At 49.5% G+C, this 24,352-nt stretch overlaps 1 protein-coding gene and 1 long non-coding RNA gene across 6 annotated transcripts in view; both read left to right on the forward strand.

Moving 5' to 3' along the window:
• The window catches only part of LOC105487633 (ribosomal protein S6 kinase A2), a 460,596-nt gene that overhangs the window by 179,326 nt on the left and 256,918 nt on the right, over positions 1 to 24,352 (forward strand). The gene's annotated exons all lie outside the window — the stretch shown is intronic.
• On the forward strand, positions 6 to 23,545 carry LOC139363264 (uncharacterized). The gene is made up of 2 exons (XR_011623242.1): positions 6 to 4,320; positions 4,353 to 23,545. It is a non-coding gene; the product is annotated as an uncharacterized lncRNA (long non-coding RNA).

The raw sequence follows: 24,352 nt of genomic DNA on the forward strand, positions 1-24,352 counted from the left end.
CCCTTGTTTACCTTGTTAAAAAGCACTTTGGAGCCTGCCGTGTGTTTGGTTTTGTTTTTAAGATGGTTCCTGATCCTCTCTGGAAGCCAAACAGGCCAGCTAGTTATTTGGCATAATAACGGATGACATTTGTAACTTTTTTTCCTCATTTCTTAATATTTTACTTAATATGCAACTTAGAGTAGGATTTTTTTAGCATCCAATTTTCTCATTTTTTTTTCTGTCTTTGTTTATTCTACTTTGTTCCTGTGTATCTTTAAACTTTGGCTTGCAAAAGTTTCCTGCTCAGCAGAGCATCTGCTCCCTGTCCAGTGTTACTCTGTCTTGTCCTTGAGTTTGCCATGGCTGGGTTTCCGTCATCCATCGCTGCACACGCTGGTCCCTGGGTTCAACAGAGCACTTTTCCCACAGCCTATTCTTCTTGGGCACATATTCAGTAGGGGGTGATTTTAGTTTATAGTTTGAGCAGAGGTAGGAGGAGGAGCGCTGTTTGCTTCTTTTATTTTTTTTCTGACTACTTTACTTACTTTTCTCTCTATCGCCTTACTTTACCCCTTTTACTCTTCTATTTTTCCCTTATTTTATCTTCCCAAGACAGCAAATCTTGACAGGGGACGCTTGTAGGAGGTGGGGAGCCCATATGTCCACTTCTCTGCTTCTTCCTCTTCAATGTCATTTAATTTTAATGCATGCTTGTGAATCTGCAGTTCTTTTCCCCCAATACAGGATGCCCCCTCCTGTAACTAACCCCAGATAGAGGGAGGATTTCAGCTGATGGGTGACTGCTCCTGCGACAGAGTAAATAGCTGCCCAGGAGCCTGTGGCCTGTGTGGCTTCCTCCCGGCCTCACGTGCTTCTTGATCTCTCATTCTGGTCTTTGTGTTCTTTTGTTGGCATTTCAGTTTCTCATTTCCTGTCCTCTGTGTAAGCGTATAGAAGATGGATAAATAGATAATTACATACATGTCTGCAATCTAGTTAGCACTGTTCTTTTGTAACATGCTTTTGCCTCAAACCAAAGGAGCCTCCACTCCCTTTGAAGATGAAATATTTAGATAGGGGTCTTGGAAAATGTCACGTACGTCATGGCACACATGGTACTAATGGTGGGGTGCAGATAAATCATGTCAAAATGTGGATTAAAGTTAAGAACACATCACGGAGAGGGTCAGAGCTCCCTGGGCTCTGAGGGATGAAGGCTTCTAACAGGGCAGCAGGGGAGGCCCCGGCTGGGCACAGGACCCCGAGAACTAGGAGGTGAGACACGCTTGTGTGCAGGAGAGCGAGCCAGGAGCCAGGGGAGCAGGGAGCTTGGTGGGGAAGGTGCCGGGCGCCTGGGGCAGGGAGTGACACACGAGAAGAGTTATTTTGGGAATAGCCTGGCAGGTCTTAGGCTGGGTTGGAGTGGAGAGAGATTAAAAGCAGGAAATCGTTTTGAAGGTTGTTACAGTGTGAGTGAGTCATAAGATGAGGAGGGCCTAACCTGGTGTGGAGGCCATGAAAACAGAGAAGGAAAAAAACCAAGGAACTCCTGAGGTCAAGTCCTGGCAGCACTCGTAGTGGAGGTTGGAACCTGGGGTCATAATTTTCAGGGCAATCAGATGGTGAGTCCGGTGTAAAAGGAGAAACAACTTTATGACAGAGTGCAGGTCTCCGGGGATGAGTTGGCAACGCCTGAATCTTCCAGAACCTGCAGTGTTTTATTTCCTATTTTCATTATGTTTTAAAACCATCAAGAATATATGGACTGTGTACTGTTGATTATTGTGCTGTTTACTGTTGATCAAATTATTTATTTATTGCTTTCATGTAATTAATGTCCTTTATGAAACATTATAATCAAGATGGCATGCCACAGAGTATTTAATGCTTTCATGTAATTAATGTCTTTTATTAAACTTTATACTCAAGATGGCATGCCACAGAGTAAGCCCCGTAAACACCTGTCCACAGCTTGCCTGTTTGGGGTCTCTCCATGGTCAGAGATTTCCCGAGAAAAAACGAGAACAGATCTGTGTCTTAAACATTGTTCATATTTATACACATGGCCATTTAAATTTGAAACAAGTTGCTTCTAGGACTTGCCCCAGTGCAGGGGCAGTGTTTGCTAAATAGATGGTGTACCTCTGTTTTATAGCTGAGGAAACTGAGGCTTATCTAGAGGAAGGGACTTTTAAGAGTGCAACCCAGGCAGTCTCACTGCGGACCTGCAGAGCTGAGCCACCGTCCCATCCTGCCCCCAGGGAGCGGACGTGCCCTTATCCACAGAGAGGAAAACCAAGGCTCACGGAGCTGCATCGAGGTGTCAGAGGACGCCTGGAGTTCCAATGCGTGTCTTTGAGCTCTTAGAGGGAGTTTTTCCCTTTGAAGAATCCTGAGAATTGTAGAAAGCTGTCTGGCACCCTGAGACATAATTCTAGCAGTGCCGGTAGCTCAGACTGTCTGATCTTGTGACAGATACTTGATGGGAATCCCGTTGCCTTTCTGTGCTGACATGTCTGTACTTCTGTATTGCCTCTGGGGCTAGGATGCTCTGTCAAGGAATACACCAGTTTAGCCCTGATCATGTGGAATGAACAGGTTTCAGTGGTCACTCTCGAGGACTTACTCTAGATGTAAGGACAGCTTGACACCCCTTTCCAGAAGAGTGGATTTATGTGAAAAAGCTGCGGGAGAAAAGAGCCCATTACCCCAATGCTGGGTGCTCATGTCAGACTCGCGGGTTGTGATGTGGTCCCAAAGCAGCCTCACGTCTTCACTCTCCTCCCTCTACCGCTCAGCTTGGTCCTTCCCCAGACAGGCCATCTCCCGGGTTCCCAGAGCCCCTCACCCAATCCCTAAACCAGAGGCATGCGGCGGGATTGCGGGACCGTGTAGCTCTGCCACCTCCTTGGGGAGGGAAGGCAGTGTGGACTCCTTGGCCATAGCAGCAGGACCAGGGACCTCCTGGTGAGGCGGGTGGGCCTCAGCTTTGCTTCCTGCCACTTAGCCTGAGGGCCAAATGTTTAAACTTTCGTGTGGCTTTCTCTGGTCCTGGTGTCCTCGGTGTGTGCACAGAGCCTTGCAGAGCAGAACCGTCGTGGGCACAGAGCTGCTTCCGCCAGTGCTGTCTTCACTCAGCTGTAGTTGGATGGTTTTGTTCAGGGGCACCAAACTTTTGCCTGTGAAATACGGGGACATTTATTAAAATGCCCAAGGCTTCAAGCAGCTGTCTGAAATGCCTGCACTCAGTCTCCCACACCTGTCGCGCGAGATCCCCCTGGCCTGCCTGGGGTGTATCGCCTCTGACCACAGGGCCAGCAGAGCCCAACACCTATGAATCCAGCGGGGAGGAGCGGATTCCAGGATCCCCTGGAGATTCTAAAAATCGGAACTGGCCAAGCTCAGTTTAACCAACACTGTTTTCTCAGGATCCTTACTTATTTTTTCATTCAATGAAATATTTAATGTTTGTTCCACTGTGGGCATATGTTGACTCTTTTTCTTGTGTCACATTGGGAGGCCATGCACACATATCCGTGGCAGATGCCTGTGTGTAGAGAGCTCCGGAAATGCTGCAGGAATGCCTTGGGATGCTACCTTCATCCGGGGCTCCTGGCCTTGAGTTCATCTTCATGTCAATTCAGACACGAGTTCTGTTTTTGGGACAGGAAATCAGTGTTCTCTGCAGGGGTAAAGAAGCGATGTAAATCCACATGGAAACATGGTGCAGAGCATGGAGAACGCAAGGGCTTTGGAAGGGGAGCGCTTTTAGCGCAGCCTCCAGGCACTGAGCGGCCAGAGCCCTGCTCACCTGGGTGAGTGGGGAAGGGCCTGTTCAGGGCTGGCCTTCGGCAGGATGTTCCCTTGTACTCAGAGAGTTTCCTTGGTTTTCGTGTGTGCTATTAAAGTTAGCCCTGAAGCAAGGATGGATTTATTTCCACTCCGCTGAAATCTCCTGCTCTGCATTCAGGCTGTGCCCGGTGAGGGCATTCTTCTAACTTCGTTACACATAGTAACTCAGTCCTTGTAATTTTTAGGAGCACAGTTACGATCTCATTTTGCAGATAAGGAAACTGAAGCCAGAGACGGCCCCGTGTAGGTCCATGTGAGCGTGAAGGTGTGGAAAGAGGGTTCTCAGGCTGCCCCCATGCAGGGTTCCTGTTGTTTGGCTAACCTTGGGCATGTCCTAGCCCCTTAGCACCACTGCAATTTCAGTGCTGTCTGTTGCCAGCCTTATGCTGACGCTGTCGCTCTCACCTTCCCGCCCCCCCGCCTGGGGATCATGTCACCCCCTCACGGCGACACTGTGTGCCCCTCTCCTAGCTCCTAGAGAAAAAGGTTCTCACCCTTTTTCCTCCTAGAGAAAAAAGGTTCTCACCCTTTTTTCCTCCAAACCCAATGATTTTGTTTTGCCCCACGGTTCTGCTCGTTGCTGGGGGCACACGTGGCCCTGGTTCATCACTTACTCCTGACTTGTGAACCCAGCCACCCGTGGCCAGCTCCCTCTGCAGCCATACTGGAGGTAAAAATGTGGCCCTGGCAAGGCTGGGGCTGGGCAGAGGGGGCCAGGCGGGTGGGACGAGTGGGAACTTGAGGTCAAGGACCCTGGCGGGGACTCAGTGCAATGTCTCAGTGGCAGAGTTTGTGTCTTTTTCAAGTCCCCCCTCAAAGATCCACCACACACAAGCTTTAGTGAGCAAGGGAGACACCCAGAGAGCTCGGAGGCAGGCAGAGCAGGCGAAAGACCACCCCAGCTGCTCCACAGCGAACCTGGAAGCCCTGCCAGCTCCTTCACCCTCCAGAGACCCATCAGGGCCTCCCCACCCCCCACACAGCCCTCCCACCCTGAGGTCTGCGGCCCTGTCTCCCTCCTCCTGCCTTTTGAATACTCACTCCATCTCCCCCCAGCCAATCCCTGTCCCGCTGTGTCACGCAGAGCAGCCCAGCTCTGCCCCTGCTCCTTCCCAAGCAGGCTCCCCACTCCTGTGAACAGAACCCCCTCCCCAGTGGTGGTCTGGGGACCTTTGTCTCATTGTCAATATCTTCCAGGTCCCACTCCTACTGCAGGGGGCTTAGAAGCATTCTTTGGACCACACGTAACCCAAGAATGATTCTGATGAAAGGCAGTTTTGCATCTCTGTGCACACACATTGAGCAAATCCTGATAACGCTCCACACAGAGCCGCCGATGCAACGCTGCACCTTATTTAAATGTGCCCGACTTAAATTTGTTTGAGCGTTCTGTTTGCTCTTCAGCACAGAAAATCAAAGTTCAACAAGCCACATCTGAGCAAATTAAAATGCCTGGATTCCTGCAATTCAAATAATTCAGTAAATCATCTTAATATAAAAATAAATAGAGTGGAGCCAGCTGGCTCCCAATCATTTTTTGGAATTCTTCAGTCAACAGTTTTCCCTCCAAACCACCTCTTCCTTTTCTTTAGCTTCTGGGTAAAAAACTCCGCTGGCCTCTACTGGTCTCCCCCTGCCCTCACGAGAACAGCAACAAGGCCATGCTCACAGGCAGGGAGGTGTTGCTGTTCTTTCAATAGTGAATATATACATAGCACCATGGAATTCGGTAATGGTGCCTTGTACTATCAATTCACCTAGGTGTGTGTGTGTCCAATACAGACTACAGCTCCGTGTTCCTCATTAGAAATTTGGATCTAATGATCCCCTGCCCCGTGACCTTGTCAGGGTCAACGAGGTGAGGCAGGTATCGCACCTGCCACGGCTCCCGGCACGCAGGAGGCACTCTGCGAGTGGTGGCCACTGTTGCGATGATCACAATGCTGCTACTTCCCACAGAGACCATGGAGGCAGGTGCTGGGGCATTGCTGTCTGTGCCTGCCAAGGCCATGGCCAAGGCAGAGTCACAGGTGTCCATGAAGGCAGGGCAGATGCCTTGGTTGGCTTCTGTCTTCGTGTGGTTATCTCAAAAGCATGGAGAATGGGCACAGACAGAGCTGTCCTCTGCCCCGCACCCAGTCAGTCCCTCGCCACTTGATGCTATTCTTCCCTCTCCCCTGTTCTTTCTCCTTCAAACGTCAGGTGAAGGAAATGGTGTTGTCCTGGATTTGTGGCCCCGCTGTAATTGGCACATGTTAATCCATCAGGTATGCACAGAGCTCCTACCATGGGTGCTGCTGTGAGTGCTCTTAGCTTGGTGGAGGAAACAGCTCCTGAACAGGTCCTCAAAACACAGCACAGTTAAAAGCAGTGACGTAGATACCATGGAGACACAGGCACGGACCCAGCTCAGCCGGGGAGCAAGGCAGCTTCCTAGAGGAAGCCAGGAGGCTGAAGCATGAGCAGAAGTGGGCAAGTGAGGGGTGGGGAATTCTGGGCAGAGGGAGGAGGAAAGCTAAGCCACATGGGCTGCAAGATCAGATGCACCAATGGGCCAGGGCCTGTCAGCAGAAGCCACATGGCCTTGGGCACAGAGCATGTGAGCTGGCTCCAGTGTATCTGGGAGGTATTGGTTTGGCATCAGAGGTTTCAGAAGGTCACACCAACCTGCTTGGATTTCAGGGTTTGTGCTCGGTCATTTCACCCCCTGCACACAAAAAAGCACAAAAGGAGCTCAGGAGCCCACCAAGTGACACAGATATAACCCTGGGAGAATTCGGGTTGCTTTGCACGGTCTCCACACATCCTCGTTCCCAGTGACAAATCCTCATGCCTGGTGCACACTGACTCCTGCTCCTGGTGGCACGACTCAGCGAACCGACCTTACATAAGCATAGGACAGCCCCTAGGTCAACGCTGTCCTGATCTCTTCCCATCTCTGTGGGGTAGAACTGGTGTCGCTGCCAAATAAGAGTCTCACTCCTTCATGTAGGGTCTGGAAAAGCACCTGGGTTATCCCTGTCATTCATTCTCATTAGTCCTAAGATTTGAGGCTGTTAATGTAAAGACCTCACAGTTGCTTCGTCTCAGCCCCTTCCTTCGCTCTCTGTCCCCCTCGCTCCTAGGGCGTGGGGCCATCATCCATCACCACAGTACATTGTCTGTAGGCTCACTCCATGGTAGTGTGTCCAGAATTGGTGGGTTCTTGGTCTCGCTGACTTCAAGAATGAAGCCGCGGACCCTGGCGGTGAGTGTTACAGCTCTTAAAGGTGGCGCATCTGGAGTTGTTCAGTCCTTCCAGTGAGCTCGCAGTCTGGCTGGCCTCGGGAGTGAAGCTGCAGACCTTCACAGCCGGTGTTACAGCTCATGAAGGCCTCACGGACCAAAAGAGTGAGCAGCAGCAAGATTTATTGCGAAAAGTGAAAGAACAAACCTTCCAAGGCATGGAAGGGTATGGAAGGGTACACAAGCAGGTTGGGACTACTGGATCAGGTCACCTGCTTTTATTCCCTTATCTGGCCCCACCCACATCCTACTGATTGGTCCATTTTACAGAGAGCTGATTGTCCGTTTTGACAGAGCGCTGATTGGTGCGTTTACAAACCTTGAGCTAGACAGAGTGCTGATTGGTGCCTTTATAATCCTTTAGCTAGACACAAAAGTTCTCCAAGTCCCCACCAGATTAGCTAGACACAGAGGGATGATGGGTGCATTTACAAACCTTGAGCTAGGCACGGAGTGCTGATTGGTGCGTTTACAATCCTCTAGCTAGACAAAAAGTTCTCCAAGTCCCCACCCTGTTCCCAGAAGCCCAGCGGGTTTCACCTCTCACTGGCACCCACCCAGGGACTCTGTGGCACCCAGCCCGGGCACTCCCGCAGCCCAGAGGGAGCTCTTCCCCTGATAAGTCCAGCGGGCTCCCGCCGGAGGCAGTTGAGTGCGGTCCCGCTGAGCCCACACCCACCCGGAACCCCCCGCAGGCCCAGGAGCACCACCCGCAGCCCCGGCTCCCGCCTGCGCCTCTCCCGCCACACCTCCCCGCCAGCAGAGGGAGCCAGATCCGGCCTCTGCCAGCCCTAGAGAGGGGCCCCACAGCTCAGCGGCAGGCTGAAGGTCTCCTCATGCGCGGCCAGAGCGGACGTGGAGGCGGAGGAAGCGTGGAGAGGAGGAGAGTTGCTGGCACGTTGTCACCTCTCAGTAGGAGATGGCCCCTGGTGGGAGAATGGGCACCAGGTACCTGGCCGTGTGAACCCGGCTTGAACCTCAGTCCTACAAGGCTCTTTGCCCTAAGAAACGTGATGCCCATAGAATTGTCGTGAGGGTCAAGGGTGATGGTGCACGGGGAGGATTTCTTACAAAAGCTGGGATGCAGTGGGAGCTCAGGAAGTATCTATGGATTTGAATCCGAGATCTTCCCTAATCCTAGGGAATGAAACAACTCTCAAACAACTCCAACAACTCTCCAACAACTCTCAAAGATGCATGGCCTATGAATCCGTCAGTTCGCCTCCACGAACCTAGGGCAGAAAGAAAGTCAGAGGTCTGGGATCCTTTGACTCTGGTCCCGAGTGTCTGAGGGAGGACAAGTGGGATGGACAGTGATAGAAATGGCCAACAGATCGTTTTAACCATTGCCCTCCAGGCTTCTGTCCCGGCAGCCTGCACACCCACCCACACTCCATCGGCCCTGCCTGAGCTTTCCTCGGCCTCTGTCCCCGCAGCCTGCACACCCACCCGCACTCCATCAGGGTCATGTCTGAGCTTCCTTGCAGTGCTGGGCTCTGCCCACTGTATGGGGACTTGGAGGCTGGGTCGCTTCCATGGAAGCCCGTTGGCCCTTGCAGGGCCCTGGAGCTGCCGCCCCGCAGTGACATCTCCCTTCTGCAAGGGCCTCACCGCAGCCACTTGTGGCCCGCAGTACCGCACTCTCTCAAGTAAGGATAGCCTCTCTTAGCCCCTCCTCTGGCACAATGTTTCTTGTGGCTTTTCAGATTTGTAAGACATTCTCTTATTATAAATTGGAAAGAAGGAGAAAGGGCATGTAATTATTAACAAGTAGGTTCAGAATTTCTCTTAGAAAACAAATCAAGTTGTTCGGGGGAAAGTGTGACAAATGTTCAAGTTGGGAGGTAAACTCGATGTAGGCAGAAAGTGAGGCTTCCGGGGATGGAGCTGCACTGTGGATACATCCAACGGAGTCTGCCTGGATTCCTGAGGCCTCTGGGGCAGAGCAGACCAGGGCGGAGAGCAGGGTGAAGGTTGAGGATAACTGCACCCCCGTGAGACCCCGCCTTTGGTCTCTGGTCTTCCTGGTGATGCAGGACAGGTGAGACTCAAATTGGGGCTTAGCCTTCAAAGGGTCTTGGCTTCACCCAGGAAGTAATTCAAGAGCGAGCAGATGGTAGGGTGGAAGAAAACAGCCGTATTGAAGCAGCAGTGTTACAGGTCTGTGATTGCTCCTGCAGAGCAGGGCTACCCCCTAGGCAGTAAGTAGCAGCTGCGGGCAGGCCTGCAGTCACATTTATACTCACTTTAAATTACATGTAGATTACGGGGCAGTTTATGCAGAAATTTCTAGGAAAAGGGCAGTAACTTTTGGGTTGTGAGGTAATTGCTATGAAAAGGGGAAGTAATGCTTGGGTGTTGCCATGGCAATAATAAACTGGCGTGGCGCACTGATGGGCACATCCCCTGACCCCTGTCCCTGTGTTAGCAGGTTCTCAGTTTGGTCCAGTGTCTGAACCCTGCCTTCAGAGTCAAGTCCTGTCTCCTACCCCACTGGGGACGTTGGGCCCTGTTTTCTGATCTCTGTCCCCAGCTACGTTTAGATGACAACACCTTATAGACTCCTCCAGTTCTCTTGGGTTCCTACAGGAGCATGTCTGGGATAGAGTCCAAGATGAACTTCTGCATGGTAGCCCCTTGCTGCTGCCTGGTGAGCTTTGGGCCCTGAGAAGGGAAGGGGAGGTGCCATGGCTGTTGTAGGCCTGTCTGGGGGCTGGGACCTTAGGGACCACAGCTGCTGAACACACCAAGGACCTCTCGCTAGCTGCTCTCTCCTGTCTCTCCAGGCTGTCCCAGCCTCACCCACCACATGCCTCTCTGACTCGCATGGTCGGTCGAGAATCAGCTACCAGCATGTCAGTGGCAGAGTGAGGCCCCGGATGCAAAAAGCTCCAAATGCGTTTCCCTTCTGTGTTCTCAGTCTGATGTGCTCTGACATATTTGTGCCTATCTAGTTATCCAGAGACATTGATTTCCCTGGCGGGGAAGCACATTGGGAAAAGGAACATTTAATGGAGGGAAATATTTGAGTCGTAGTTTGTCCTTAGATGAATCGTTGATTTATTCCCGGTAAAATCTGACTTATTTAAATGGGTATACAAGTAACTAATAAAATAATTTAAAGATCATAATTTAAACTAATGAGATACTTTTAAAACATATTTCCAGGTCTCTAGAGTGGAGGGAATGTGGTCTGTAGATTATAATTGATCATGAGGAGCAAACACTTTGCTTCCTGTTTACTCACTGCTTGCTTGGGAATACGTTGTTACATTTTTGGCTCTTGCAATATTTTCTCCGAGTTAGGAGAACATCACTTCATGTGATTTATAAAATTAAAACTTTGTGCACTTTTGGACTTCTGCAATATGCAATACTCTCCAACACAGAGGCACACGTAGGTATGAGTTGTCGTGGAAATGCGTGTGTTTCCATGGTAAGGGCTTGCCCGTGCCCCGTGGGAGGAGTCATGTTGCATGTTGTGACCCCTGGGGAGGGCTCAGATCTTCTCCCACAGAAGCATATCTGCCAGCTGTGGCCTCAGGCTGGGCTTCACCGAGGGCAAGCGGCGAGACCCACCCGAGATGTCCACCAGCTGGTAGGCCTTCCCCTAGTTTTCATTGCATTTCTTCATTCATGCCTTTACTTTTTAAACCTAGCGTGGTTTGGGTCTAAGGAATGTGGTTATAAAAGCTGGAACCCGCATGACCACCTGACCTTTGAGAAGAAACAGAGAAGGGAAAAGGGGGCTTAGGATGTGGTCAAACGCAAGGGTTGTCTCTTTACTGAGGTAGGTGGTAGTCAAAGGGTACTCTCAGGACAGGCACGAGGGCCGTTACTTTGCTGGGTGTGGGGGAACATGCTCCATTTCATGGTTTCCGATGAATGAGCTTGTCCCGGCTATAATCCTTGCTCTCTTTGTGTCATTGTTACTAGTATTTATCTTCACACTCCCACCCAATTTTCTTCTTGGGATTCCACTTGTTCGACAGCTAATTATGGAGTCCCTCTTCCCTCTCCTTCTGTTCTAGACCCTGGAGTTCAGCAGTAAACCTGACAGGTTGGCCCTGCCCTCGGAGCTTCCTCCCTGCGCCCGCCTTTCCCCAGGGCTGTCTCACCCTCTCTATGCTTCCTTTGTGCTGCCAATACCGGGCCCCACCTGTGGGCATTCCAGGCTCTGATGAGGTAGGAAAAAGACACTCCCCACGGCTCTGGACTTATGATGTAAGCTGAACATGAATACTGAGCCAGAAACAGAGCAATGACTTTCCATTTTCCTACGTCACCTCAACACCAATGTTTTACTAAATTAAAAGGACTAAAAAGAACTAAGTGACGCATGAGTCTTTGTTTTTAATTGAGCTTTTATGTTCCTCAATTCATTAATGAAGAAGAAGAAGAGAAAGCTGGAACATTTGATTGTCTGTAATTTTCAAGCGGAAGTTTATTCGGAAACATATTTCAACATCACATTCCTTGGGTAAATTGCCTGTAGCTTAAACATAACAGCAGCATCTGAAAACCCTCAGAACTCTACTTACAAATGAACCAGATTTTACTATTAAACACTATATTGGTTAGGCCGGTTTTCTTTGTATATTCTTGCTGGGCATCAGAAGACTTAAACCTAAGCCGTCTATCATCCCTGGGGGAGAATGGGGTGCTGTTGGGTGGTGTCGAGACTCACAGAAGGAGCTGAGCAAGGGATCCCAGCAGGAGCCGCTGGGGGACAAGGCATTTCCGGCAGGGGATGGGGAAAGATGGTGGCATTAACATCCTGGGCACCTGCTATGGGTGTCAGGCCCCAGCCCTGGGCCACAAGGGTCAAGATAGGACTTTTCATCTCTGGGAGAGAGGCCGCCAGGAGCAAGATCTGGGCGGGGGGAGGGATCCAGGGAGAGGCCTGGTCCTGTGAGCTGGAATCACAAGAGGAGGGAGGAACTGGGACATGGGAATCACCAGGAACAGTTTTCCCTTCAGGGCACAGAATCCAGGTGGAACTTGCAGGGAGAGAGCTCAGCCTTCCTGGGGCCACCGCTCAGCACTGGTCACACTGGCCAGCAGTGGCTGCAGGTGTCAGAGAGGAATTAGGGGTAGGAGATGCTGTGTGGAGGGTGCAGATGACAGACTTGGACCTTCTGTCAAGACGGAATCTAGAAGCAGGGCGTGGTTTCCAGTGGAGCAATGAGTTGATTTATAATTTTGCATCCCAGGCCATTGGATATGACTCATATTTTTCTTGGGAAATGAGCATCATTTGTGTCAGGAAATGGTACAAGTTCATTGTGCAACCCACTGATTCTTTTTGTCTTGGGGTATGGCATCTATTTCTTAAACTCAGAAGATTTCTAAAATACAGTGTTGTAAGCAGCAGCGTTTTGGTACATCCTTCCTTGCATTTTCTTTCTTTTTTTTTTTTTTGAGACGGAGTCTCGCTCTGTAGCCCAGGCTGGAGTGCAGTGGCCAGATCTCAGCTCACTGCAAGCTCCGCCTCCCGGGTTCACGCCATTCTCCTGCCTCAGCCTCCCGAGTAGTTGGGACTACAGGCGCCCGCCACCTCGCCCGGCTAGTTTTTTGTATTTCTTAGTAGAGACGGGGTTTCACCGTGTTATCCAGGATGGTCTCGATCTCCTGACCTCGTGATCCACCCGTCTCGGCCTCCCAAAGTGCTGGGATTACAGGCTTGAGCCACCGCGCCCGGCCCCTTCCTTGCATTTTCCAAATGCCGATGGGCTGATACATCATGGTAGATCTGTGCTCTGGTGCTGCTTCTCCGCCCTTTCCACCTTCTCCACTTTTCCCTGCTTTCCTACTTTTTGTGCTTCGCTGGGAAACAAAGCCTGACTCAGAGCTGAAGGGCTGAGAAGATATGGGAGAGGCAAGCGGCCGCTGTTAAAGAAGAGCGGTCCTCACTTGATACACCAAACAGGTCCCTCGCAGGCCTTTCCAGAGTCAAAGATGGGAGGAGAGGGGGAAGCAAGGCTGAAACCTTTCCGATTCTGCATCTGACTGAAGTTTGCACTGTGCCTCTGGCCTCAGCAAGTCTCTTTTCACATTCAAGCTCGTTCTGGCTATGTCCTACACATTATCCCTCAGCTCATGTTTTCTAGATTTGCATTGACAAAAATGACAATATTTATTTGTTTTATTATTACTATTATTATTATTATTATTATTGAGATGGAGTCTCACTCTGTCACCCAGGCTGGAGTGCAGTGGTGTGATCATATCTCACTGAAACCTCCACCTACCAGGTTCAAGCGATTCTCCTGCCTCAGCCTCCCGAATAGCTGTGATTACAGGCATCTGCCAACATGCCTGGCTAATTTTTGTACTTTTTTTTTTTAAAATAGAGATGAGTTTTTGCCATGTTGGCCAGGCTGGTCTCAAACTCCTGACCTCAGGTGACCCACCCGCCTCAGTCTCCCAAAGTGCTGGGATTACAGGCATGAGCCACCATGCCCGGTGACAATATTTATTTTTTTGTTGTGATTTCAAAAGCAACATCTCCTACTTAATAGTCTTTCTGTTCACAGTTTCTTTCTCCAAACTTATTATTTAGTTATCTGTTAGTGCTGGTAGTTGGTCAACCAGGTTTTGTAAATCCTATATGAACTAAATCCTATAGAACTAATATTACTTGTAAACAAATACGGTTTTATCTACTAATGACCATGATCAAAAGTCATACTCACATAAATTTATTTGGGGAACGGATATCTAAACACACACCATTTCTAGAGTGTTTAAATCCTTTTGCCAAATTTTAGAAATTCATGTGTGGTCAAAAAATACCTGCTTTGCACTTAAAAGCCCAGCCCCATGAAGCACAGGGGGCTCAAGGTACAGCAGAAATGCGGGGGATCGAGACTTCCGAGGCCATGTTTTGAGCCCCCTTTCTTTGTCGCTTGCCAGCCATGGTTGGACAAAGGTCACCTGGCCTTTCTCACCCCACCTTGCTGCTTCTCCGGGCATGAGTCACAGTAATCTGTAACTCTGAGGGTGACGCAGAACTGCGAACATTGAGAACTGTAAGTAGACGTAAACAATCTTATCTGTTGGGAAAGACATGCAGAGTGGAAGCCTTATTTAAGAGAACCAAAGTTCCTTCTGTGAAATAAGAGAGAGAAGGATTGAAGGCAGAAAACTGAGTTTTTGTTTATTTTGTATGGAAGTAAAATACAACTTTATTTAGCGAAGAGAAGGTTTGGAACTAAGCTGTTGTAGAAGGTGACCTTCTGCGATCCGTGGGCTTGCAGGGCGGCTTGTGGAATCCAGCTTTCGCACAGTTTGGTTCCCCGTGGAGGGTGGAGGCCCAGTCAAGGGGATGAGAGATGTTCTGAGCCAGGATAGGCATGGAAAAGCCTTATGAGGAGCGGAGAGGATTTAGACCCACCCCGAGTAAGAATGGGTGCTGGAAAGTGGCCGGAAATAAGGTGGGAAGGTAAGGAGGCTCTGGCTGGTGGGAGAAATTGGTGCCGGTTGCACAACTTGACGGCTGGCGTGTGTTCCTGAGCCGGGCTGTTGGTATGAACACAGCACAGGTGTGGATCCATACCTGAAACTAGCTTTATATTTTTCCAGGATCACAGCTACATCCCACACCAGCTTTAAAAATGACTTATTTTATGCTGCTCTGGGAGTGATTCTAATATCAGAAGCATTTTAAAAGTGACAATCACACCCATTTGCTTGAGAGGTTAAACCCCTGCTTTAAAAAAGATGACTTTCATCATAAAAAATGCAAGCACATATGGAAGCAAAGAATGTAATAAACCCCCACAGATCTGTCTCAGATAATTTCCAAAATTACCAGACCAGGCCAGTCTTGTTTTATTTATGTGTCCACTCCCTCTCCCCCTCCACCTACCCACACAGCTCCAGATTATTTTGCATCATATAATTTAATTTTAATTTCAGAATAATCCAGAAATATCTTCCTCCCTCTTTTCAAGGGTAAAAATGGAATAGCATTAATACCTACTCAGGTTGGTAAATACATGCCTGTAATCCCACTACTCTGGGAAGCCCAGGCAGGCAGATCACTTGAGGCCAGGAATTCGAGACCAGCCTGGCCAACATGATGAAACCCTCTCTCTACTAAAAGTACAAAAATTAGCTGGGAGTGGTGGTGCACACCTGCAGTCCCAGCTACTTGGGAGGCTGAGGCAAGAGGATTGCTTGAGCCTGGAGGAGGAGGTTGCAGTGAGCCAACATCATGCCACTATACTTCAGCGTGGGTGACAAAGTGAGACCCTGTCTCAAAAAAAAAAAAAAAATACTGATATGAACACGTTTCTTATTTTTAGCTACATAGAGTAGAAGGTATTTGTGTTGTATAATATATTCTACTATTTTATATCTACATTTCTCAGAAACAGGCAGTTCTGCCTCTTATGTGTAAAATCTAACCTTGGCTTGACACCCATGTCCTTCCATTCCATCTTTCTGGAAGGCATCAACCTCAGACCTTCCATCCTAGCACTACCTCAAGCTTTCTGTTGTGAACCTGGTAGCCCTTGAAGGTTATGAATTTTCAAAATACGCAAAACAACTGTATAGAAATTCACCTAAATTTGGTAGAATTGAGCATTCTGGAAACAGAAGATTTCTCCAAGTTAACTAAAACTCCGTTGAAGAGAAGCCCAGGCTTTCTCAAGAGAACATCACAGCACGCTACTCCTATATGCTGGACTATTAAAGAAATCGTCTCTCAGTTCCAGTTTCTCCAATAATTAGTCAGTCAAAACAAGAAGGACAAGAGAAAAAATTCAGTTCATAATCATGAGCCTCTCTGAAGTGTAGTAAATTGTGTTTGATATTGTAGAATACATACAAATGTGTGGATTGAGGGAAGTTTAAGTCTGGTTGAGCATGAATATACAGACGTTGGGAGCAGTGTTTGCAGCACACTGTGGTAAGTGCTGTGGAAACATGAAGCAGATGGCTGTGGAGTTTCAAGGGGGAAAAGTCTTATTATCTGATGCCTGGCTTCATGGGAAGGCTCGGCACAGGGCCACCCCCAGGAGGGGACAGTCTGAAATGTATTCCTGGAATGGTCCTGGTTACAAGTTCTACAGGGAGATTAGGTGAGATCTGATCATGGCCAACTTCAAATCAAGAGGAATCGTACCGTGTAATAGGGAGCCGAGCCACTAGAGAGTGAGGCGTGGAATCACAGGGTGGACTTGCGCTTCTGGAGATCAACCGGCCATGCTTTCTAGGGGAGACCAGCCTGGGACGGGGCCAGCCCTTCAGGAGAAGAGAAGTGGATAAGGCAGTGGCGGAGGCTGTGCCTCCCAGGACATTTTTTTTTTTTTTCGAGACAGAGTCTTAGTCTGCTGCACAGGCTGGAGTGCAGTGGCGTGATCTTGGTTCACTGCAACCTCCGCCTCCTGGTTTCAAGTGATTCTCCTGCCTCAGCCTCCTGAGTAGCTGGGATTACGGGTGTGTGCCACCACGGCCAGCTAATTTTTGTATTTTTGGTAAGACAAGGTTTCATCATGTTGGCCAGGCTGGTCTCCAATGCCTGACCTCAAGTGATCCACCCCCCTCAGCCTCCCAGAGTGCTGGGATGACAGGCATGAGCCACCACACACGGCCGCCCAGGACTTTTCATTGGTGAGCCAGTGAATCCCTTATGGCGAAGCCTGTTTACACTCAACTTTCTCTTACGACAATTGACAGCTTCCTTACCTGCCCAGAGAAAAGCAAACAAATGGTGACCTCAGAAGCAGCATATAGAACTCAGAGAACAGAGACCTTTAAAAACCTAGAGAGACTGCGAAGAAATGACACAATAGCCACAGTAGCCAAAAAAAAGGAAAGGATGAAACAAATAAGGAGTAATTGGGAAAGTGAAAGCGTTCCTCCCGATTTAAAACAGGAGTGCTAAAACACACAAACAAATATTGGGACAGTGTTGAGGAATTCTAGTAAGTGGAACTGGAAACAGGCACGAAACAGGATTGAAATGAGAAGAAACTTTACTAGATCTTCGTGTTTCCTATTGGTGAGTTCCTCATGTCTTAACCCTCTAAGAAGGAAGGAACCTGCATGTTGTCCTCAGCTGTGGAGGGGACCACCCAGCAGGGCTGATCTCAGGAGCATGTCACTGGGGAAGGGATTTTCCAGGGCTTGCCAGGTGTCACAGCCTCTCTTCTCTGTGGGACTGGTTACCTTTGCAGGTATGACTGTGCTGCGAACATCTTTAAAGGGAGCTGATTAACAGACAGCGTGGACATTGGGGCAGGACCAGGGCTGAGAGATGGCAGGCTGGGCTGGGGGAGAGTGGGAGAGAAAGTGGGACTGAAGGAGCAGGGGTAGGTGGTCCGGAACTGCAGGGGCTTCCCCACTGGGAAGGGGAGGCCAGCCTCCTCCCAGGCAGGACCAAAGGAGACGTGAAGATGATATGTGGGAGAGACCCTCCTCCCTTTGGCTTTCGTCCTGTTTTCTTTTTTTTTTTTTTTTTTGAGACGGAGTCTCGCTCTGTCGCCCAGGCTGGAGTGCAGTGGCCGATCTCAGCTCACTGCAAGCTCCGCCTCCCGGGTTCACGCCATTCTCCTGCCTCAGCCTCCCCAGTAGCTGGGACTACAGGCGCCCGCCACCTCGCCCGGCTAGTTTTTTGTATTTTTTAGTAGAGACGGGGTTTCACCGGGTTAGCCAGGATGGTCTCGATCTCCTGATCTTGTGATCCGCCCGTCTCGGTCTCCCAAAGTGCTGGGATTACAGGCTTGAGCCACCGCGCCCGGCCTCGTCCTGTTTTCTTTTAAGCAGAAGTCTTGGGCCTTGCCCCCAACTGTGGGTGCCCTCCGCTTGCTGGCAAGCTGGGCAGAGGATCCCTATGCAGAAAGCCCTGGCCACGGCACTGGAACCCAAGGAGAGCAGAAGAACCTGAGAACCACAGGACCTGATTTGTTTGGTGTACTGCAGCTTGCTCTTTATGTGTCTGTGTTCGTGGCAGAATATTTTGTAGAAATATGAAGTTTAAACATTGTCTTTTGCCAGGCACAGTGGCTCACGCCTGTAATCCCAGCACTTTGAGAGGCCGAGTTGGATGTATCACCTGAGGTCAGGAGTTTGAGACCAGCTTGGCCAACATGGTGAAAGCTTGTCTCTACTAAAAATACAAAAATTAACTGGGCATGGTGGCAGGCGCCTGTAATCCCTGCTCGAGAGGCTGAGGCAGGAGAATAGCTGGAACCCGGGAGGCAGAGGTTGCAGCAAGTCCAGATTGCACCACTGCACTCCAGTGTGGGCAACAGAGCGAGACTCCATCTCAAAAACAAAAACAAAACACTGTCTTTGTCATCATGATGCTTATTTCTGGTTCACGTCCCACATCTTTGAAGTAAGAGTTTTCTTATTTCCATAAATAGCTTCTGAACACATTCCTTGATTTCCTCCTTTGTATTTCCTAATTCCAAAGTCCTTTCCTCACCCGGTCTCCCTCTAAAGATACCGGCCTCTTGTCCTTGCTGCCTGCTGGGTTGCGTGTCCTGCTGTCGCTCAGACGGACCACCCCTGAGCTGCGTCTCCCCGCTCCCAGGTCAGCAGTCCCACGGTTTAGCGTGGTCCTCGTCGGAATGGACACCACAGGCCTCTAACGTGCCTGTGTCCCTCTCAGCCAGGCAGCAGCCTCTGCCCAGCGCCCACCTGCCATGTTCAAAACACTATTGTCCCCAATCAAAGTCAATAACTCTTTCAAATAGGAGGTTTCCTGTTCCCACAAATAACTTCCTGAATGTATTATGTTGCTTTCTTGTTTAAAAATAATCTATTTATTGACATGGATGGCTATAAAAGATTGTCTTGATGAGGAACTCAGCATTTCCTGTTTTCAGACTCTCCAGGGCTCTAAGAGTACCAGTACACAATTTTCTTGATCAGTAAAAAGAATCAACAATCCTGCCCAGAACTCTGTTTCCCCAGCGATGCAGCTCTGTTCGGGGCTGTTGACACACTTTGTGAAGATAGCAACAGCTCCGTAGAACATTTCACTGAGGAGAAAATGTTCATGGCTTTTTATTTCTATTTATTTGATAGTAACTCTTTAGAATGGCACAGTAGGTCTGGATAACAAATCAAAGCTATTTTTAACAGCAAATGGTGAGGAAATTTTGAATGCTTTGGCGTGTCTTATGGCAAGCTTAGTTTAGCAGGGCCGTCCAATCTTTGGGTTCTCTGGGCCACACTGGAAGAAGACGTGTCTTGGGCCACACATAAAATATACTAACAATAGCTGATGAGCTTTTAAAAAATCGCAAAAATATCTCATAATATTTTTAGAAAGTTTACAAATTTGTGTTGGGCCACATTCAAAGCTGACATGGGCCGCGTGCTGCCTGCAGGCCATGCTTTGGACAAGTTTGGCTTAGGGTTTGCAAACTTTTGTCCTGTTTTGTGCCTCCTGAGCCATGTGGACCCTCCCTCCATCAGACAGCAGCTGGCCCCACGGGCTCAGGACCAGGTGCTCTACAGCTGGGAGTCCATAGGGCTGTGCAGACTTGTCGAGAGGGCACCAGGAGCCCCCCAAGGACAGCAACTCAGTCATTTCTCCTCCAGGGTCCTTGTGGACTGATGGGCAGCCAGACTTCAGTGCAGCCTGGTCCTGGGCACCCCCTCATGGCAGCTGCAGTTGCAATGACAACTGTGGGGGGACAGGGCTGCTCTGCACCCAGAACCAGTGCTTCCCATGACCCTCCACAGCACAGAGACCCCTAGTGCCGCAGCCTGCAACCCTGGTCCTGAGAGGAGGCCTTCCCGGGTCTGTGTGCATGTGGAGGAGGGTGGCTCAGAGCGCCACAGTGCAGAGAAGGTGCCCTTCATCCACAGGCACACACGTGACACGGGCTGGAGGGACAGGCAGCAGGCGACTGCGGTTCTGCATCTCACTTTACAGTGAGTGTGCACCTAGTATAGCAGACGGGAAGAAGTAGGGAGGCAGAGGCAGCTCTGGAGAGGGCTGGGAGAGGGCTCGGGTGCCCACCCAGGGCCTGCAGGTCAGCCTGCTGCACATCCGCTCGCTGCAGCAAGCCCACGCCAACGTCAAACCCACGCTCCAGGCCAGGGACGCGGAAGAGTGCAGAGCCTCCTTCTGCCGAGGCTTAAGGCTTACGGCAACTGCCTGTCTTTCAGCCAAGGGGAAGGCTTCCTTCTCTTTGGAGAGGCAGTATCTGTGAAGGAGGCAAGGATTTCCTGTCCCCACCACACACAGAAGCAGCAGGCTCCCTGGGACAGAGGGGACGGTGGCATCCCCAACTGCTCTCATCCAGTGAGCCGGCCCCCCTCTGAGATCAGCCCTCTGTCCAGTACAACGTCAGCCCTTTCTCTCAGAAAATAAAGCTCGTAAACACGATCGCAGTAGCACTTGTAGAGGAGTAAATTTTTTTTTTTCTCCTTACTATTTTGGATGGTAAGACTCAAGTTAGAAACCTAGAAACCAAGAAGAAGAATTGAAGATATCCAATTGGAATTTCTGCCTGCAAATAAAGTGGTGGGTACTCTGCCTCCATGGCACCCACAGAACTGAGATAGTGACTGGAAATATTCTGCAGTGCTAGCTGGCGCTCGAGGGGGACATGTCAGGGAATCAGTTAAGTATCTTTTTAATTAGCATCCGTGGGTTGACTTGTTATACTTGTTATCTGCTGTGAATCTAGCGGATGAATAGTATCTGCCGGCTTTCCTTCTCCTGCCTGAATGTTGGCGGCTTCTGGTTGAGTATCACGTGGTGCAGGAGGTATGCAGCGGCCAGTGTGTACATGGGACTTGTTTTCCCCCAGTGTTCTCAGTCCCCACATACCTGGAGCAGTCCCTCCCTCATAACCGCCCTGGGTCTCTTTAACCTCCCGATAACATTTTAACCTGGGGTTTTCCTTTGTGTCTGTACATTTTTTCCAACTAGACTTTAGAATGTATGCACAACCTCTAATCCAGCAGCAGCAACTAGCGGGACCCACAGGAAATGCTGAGGCCTTGCACTTGGCTGTAACTCATAAATCACGACTAGGTGGAGACACGCCTGGTTTGGCCACAGGTTTCAGACCCCTGGGCTCTTCCCTCTGAACTGAGAATGGACCTTCCTAATCCCCTGCTGTCCTCCTGCAAATCTGAACCTCAGTGAGCTCTGCCCTACCCAATTTGCATCTCTGAGGCTGCTGACTTACTGGTGTGAGACACTCTGAGATCCCGGCTCTGGCCAGCCCACTGGCCAATGTCCAGTTCCACCCTTCCCTCCCATGTGCTGGGCAGCCTCTGCTGGTCCCTATTATCAGGTTTTCAGACTCAGCCTGATATCTGCACCCTGACTTTGCATTTTTCCCTGCACTATGTAGATTTCAGAGCACAGAGAAGAAAGTGGATGTTGACAAATTACCCACGGCGACTCGCTGTCAGATTGCTGACCTTGCCATCTGAGGCTGTTTTGAGTCTTTTCTTATTGGAATAACTTAGCTGGGCTGTTGTGGTTGAATTTGAGTGTCTGTGCTTCAATCATTAGAAGAGTCGTGTGGTGGAGCAGCTCCACCTCCAATATACAGGTCACCAGTGTCAGTACACCATAGGGGGCTCCAAGAGTACTGAATATGACTGCCTTGAAATTGTTGCTATTTAGACCCAGCAGTCCCAGATGTTGATAGGAAATGCTTTTGACCCAATGCAGCCACAGGTCGGAGTGTCTTGTTTAATTCTGAATAGAGAGGTTACCAGACATGCCTTCTTTACTGTAATAACAACAGACCAGGACTAGTGACAAAATGAGGTTCTTGTTGCCTGTGCCTGAGTTTTAATGACTGTCTTCAACTTTTCCAGAAATATCACTCTACTTGTCTGAAAAATGACCATTTACTCTGCATGGCTCTGATAAAACAGGCAAAAGGAACATTGCATTTAAATAACATGTTGGGGCCAGGCATGGTGACTCATGCCTAGAATTCTAGCACTTTGGGAGGCGGAGACTGGTAGATCACTTGAGGCCAGAAGTTCAAGACCAACCTGGCCAAAGGGGTGAAAACCTGTCTCTACAAAAAATTAGCAGAGCGTGGTGGCACATGGCTGTAATCCCAGCTACTCAGGAGGCTGAGCCACAAGAATCGCTTGAACCCGGGAGGCGGAGGTTGCAGTGAGCTGAGATCATGCCATTGCATTCCAGCCTGGGCGACACAGTGAGACCCTGTCTAAAAATAAATAAATAAATAACATGTTGGACACTTAGTGGAATTTTAGCTGATGTTTGAGGGTAGCCTTAAGAGTAGAGAAACTCCCATCATCAGTAGGAACTATCAATTGTCGCATTTCAAATATGAGAATCAAAATTGTGAATACAAAGGCCCTTAGAGGTGAGGATCATGTTCTTAAATGTTATGCAAAAGGCCACTTTACCTGGATAATCTTGATGTCTGAAATTAAGATCACGCTTATGTTTTAAGAGGGATACGCATTGAAGACTAATCACTTCAAAATGTAGCAGTCATGTTACTCGGAGTTAAATAGGACATTTCAATTTTTTACGCCATGTACTAACTACCTTTAGTACATAACCAATTGCCCCCAAACTTACTGGCATTAAAAAACAAAAGAGGCATTTACTCTCTCACCGTTGCTGTGGGGCAGAAGTGTGACGGCAGCTCAGCAGTTCTTCATGAGGCTACATCCAGCTGTCAGGCAGGGCTGTGGTCTCATCCGAAGGATGACGGTGGGGAATCACTCCCAAATTCACTCATGCACGTGTTGCAGGCCTTACAGCCTCACCACATGGACCTCTCACCAGGCCTGTATCACAATAGCTGGCTCCCCCAGGGTGAGCAATCCAGGGACAGCAAGAGAGCCCAAAGTGGAGGTCATGCCATTTTATAACCCTGCCTAGAGGTGACTGCCCATCCCTCCTGCCGTATTCTGCATATTAAACACAAATCACTAGGTCCAGTTCACACTCACAGGGTGGGAATCACACATCAAGCCGTGACTACCAGGAGCAGGGGTTGTGGGGACATCTTGGAGGCTGCCCAGCACTCTCCTATCAAAGGCAGGAATTGCTGATTGAATGGGCTAAGAGGAGAGAAAGAAAAATCACATCTGACATTTTCTGCAGAAACTGTGTTTCTATGTTGGCTTTTGTTTGTTTTATTTTTATGCGGAGGGGAGAGTTGCTGTTAGTTTTTTTTCATGTTGTTATGAAACTACTCAGGGGCACAAGGTTAGAACTGATGCTTCTTTAGGTCACTCCTAAGGCACACATCCTGTAAGTAAATCTAAAATCCTCTGGAGAGTCAGTGATCACTATTGCCTGGTCCTTCCATGGCACACATGAATTTTCACAATAGTAGCATGGGATACCTGAGATACTATTTTAAAACTTCTTCAGAACAGATTTAATTTGCTCTGAGACCTTTTCTCCAAAAACGTGCTGGAGTTGCCTGGAAATTCAGTCTCAGTCATTAATTGGGCTCTTTCCCTCTTGGCCTTTGCACCCCAAACACCCCAGCAGGCAAACGCCCTGGTATCCTTGAGCAAGCCCAGACATGGGGCCACTCTCTTCTTCAGTCTTCGTCGTCACCACTGCAGTGCCTGGCTTTCACACTTCCCAGATAAGACAGGCAGCTTGTTTTCTCCGGGGCTCCGGGGACAAGGGTCTGTGCTGAGGCTGAGTGGTCAGCCCCTGTGTGGCCCAGACACCTGCCGCTTCCTTGAGTTCTGGGTTTGGGAGACGTACGCTGAGGAGGTGTCATTGCTTAACCCACAGCCTTCCCTACCCTCACCCCCAGAGTGGGCAGCTTCAGACACTTCAGCCTCCCTGGTGTCCCAGGCACAGGTCACCCTAGTCTCAGCCTCGGCTCAGCTCCTGAAGAGAAACCTGAGCCTTGCCCTCGCAGGCAAGGGACGCACAGTCCATGCTCAGGTCACAGCCCTAGGACCAGGTGATGAGAAGCCAGGGACACTTCTCTCATTCTACCTGCTTTTCAAACAGAAGGAAAAGAAGGATCCCATTTACTTGTGCCATTCTCATTTCCATCTGCTTTCTTGCTGTGAAAGTGCCTTTCATTTTATTTTCATTTTTTTTCTTGTTGAGATGGAGTCTCGTTCTGTCGCCCAGGCTGGAGTGCAGTGGTACCATGAGGGTTCACTGCAGCCTCGACCTCCCAAGTTCAAGCCATCCTCCCACCTCTCAAGCAGCTGAGACTATAGGTGTGTGCCACCACACCTGGTTAACTTTTTTTTTTTTTTTGTAGTAGAG

The sequence above is a fragment of the Macaca nemestrina genome, chromosome 5, assembly GCF_043159975.1.
Source record: "Macaca nemestrina isolate mMacNem1 chromosome 5, mMacNem.hap1, whole genome shotgun sequence".
NCBI classification, from domain to species: Eukaryota; Metazoa; Chordata; class Mammalia; order Primates; family Cercopithecidae; genus Macaca; species Macaca nemestrina.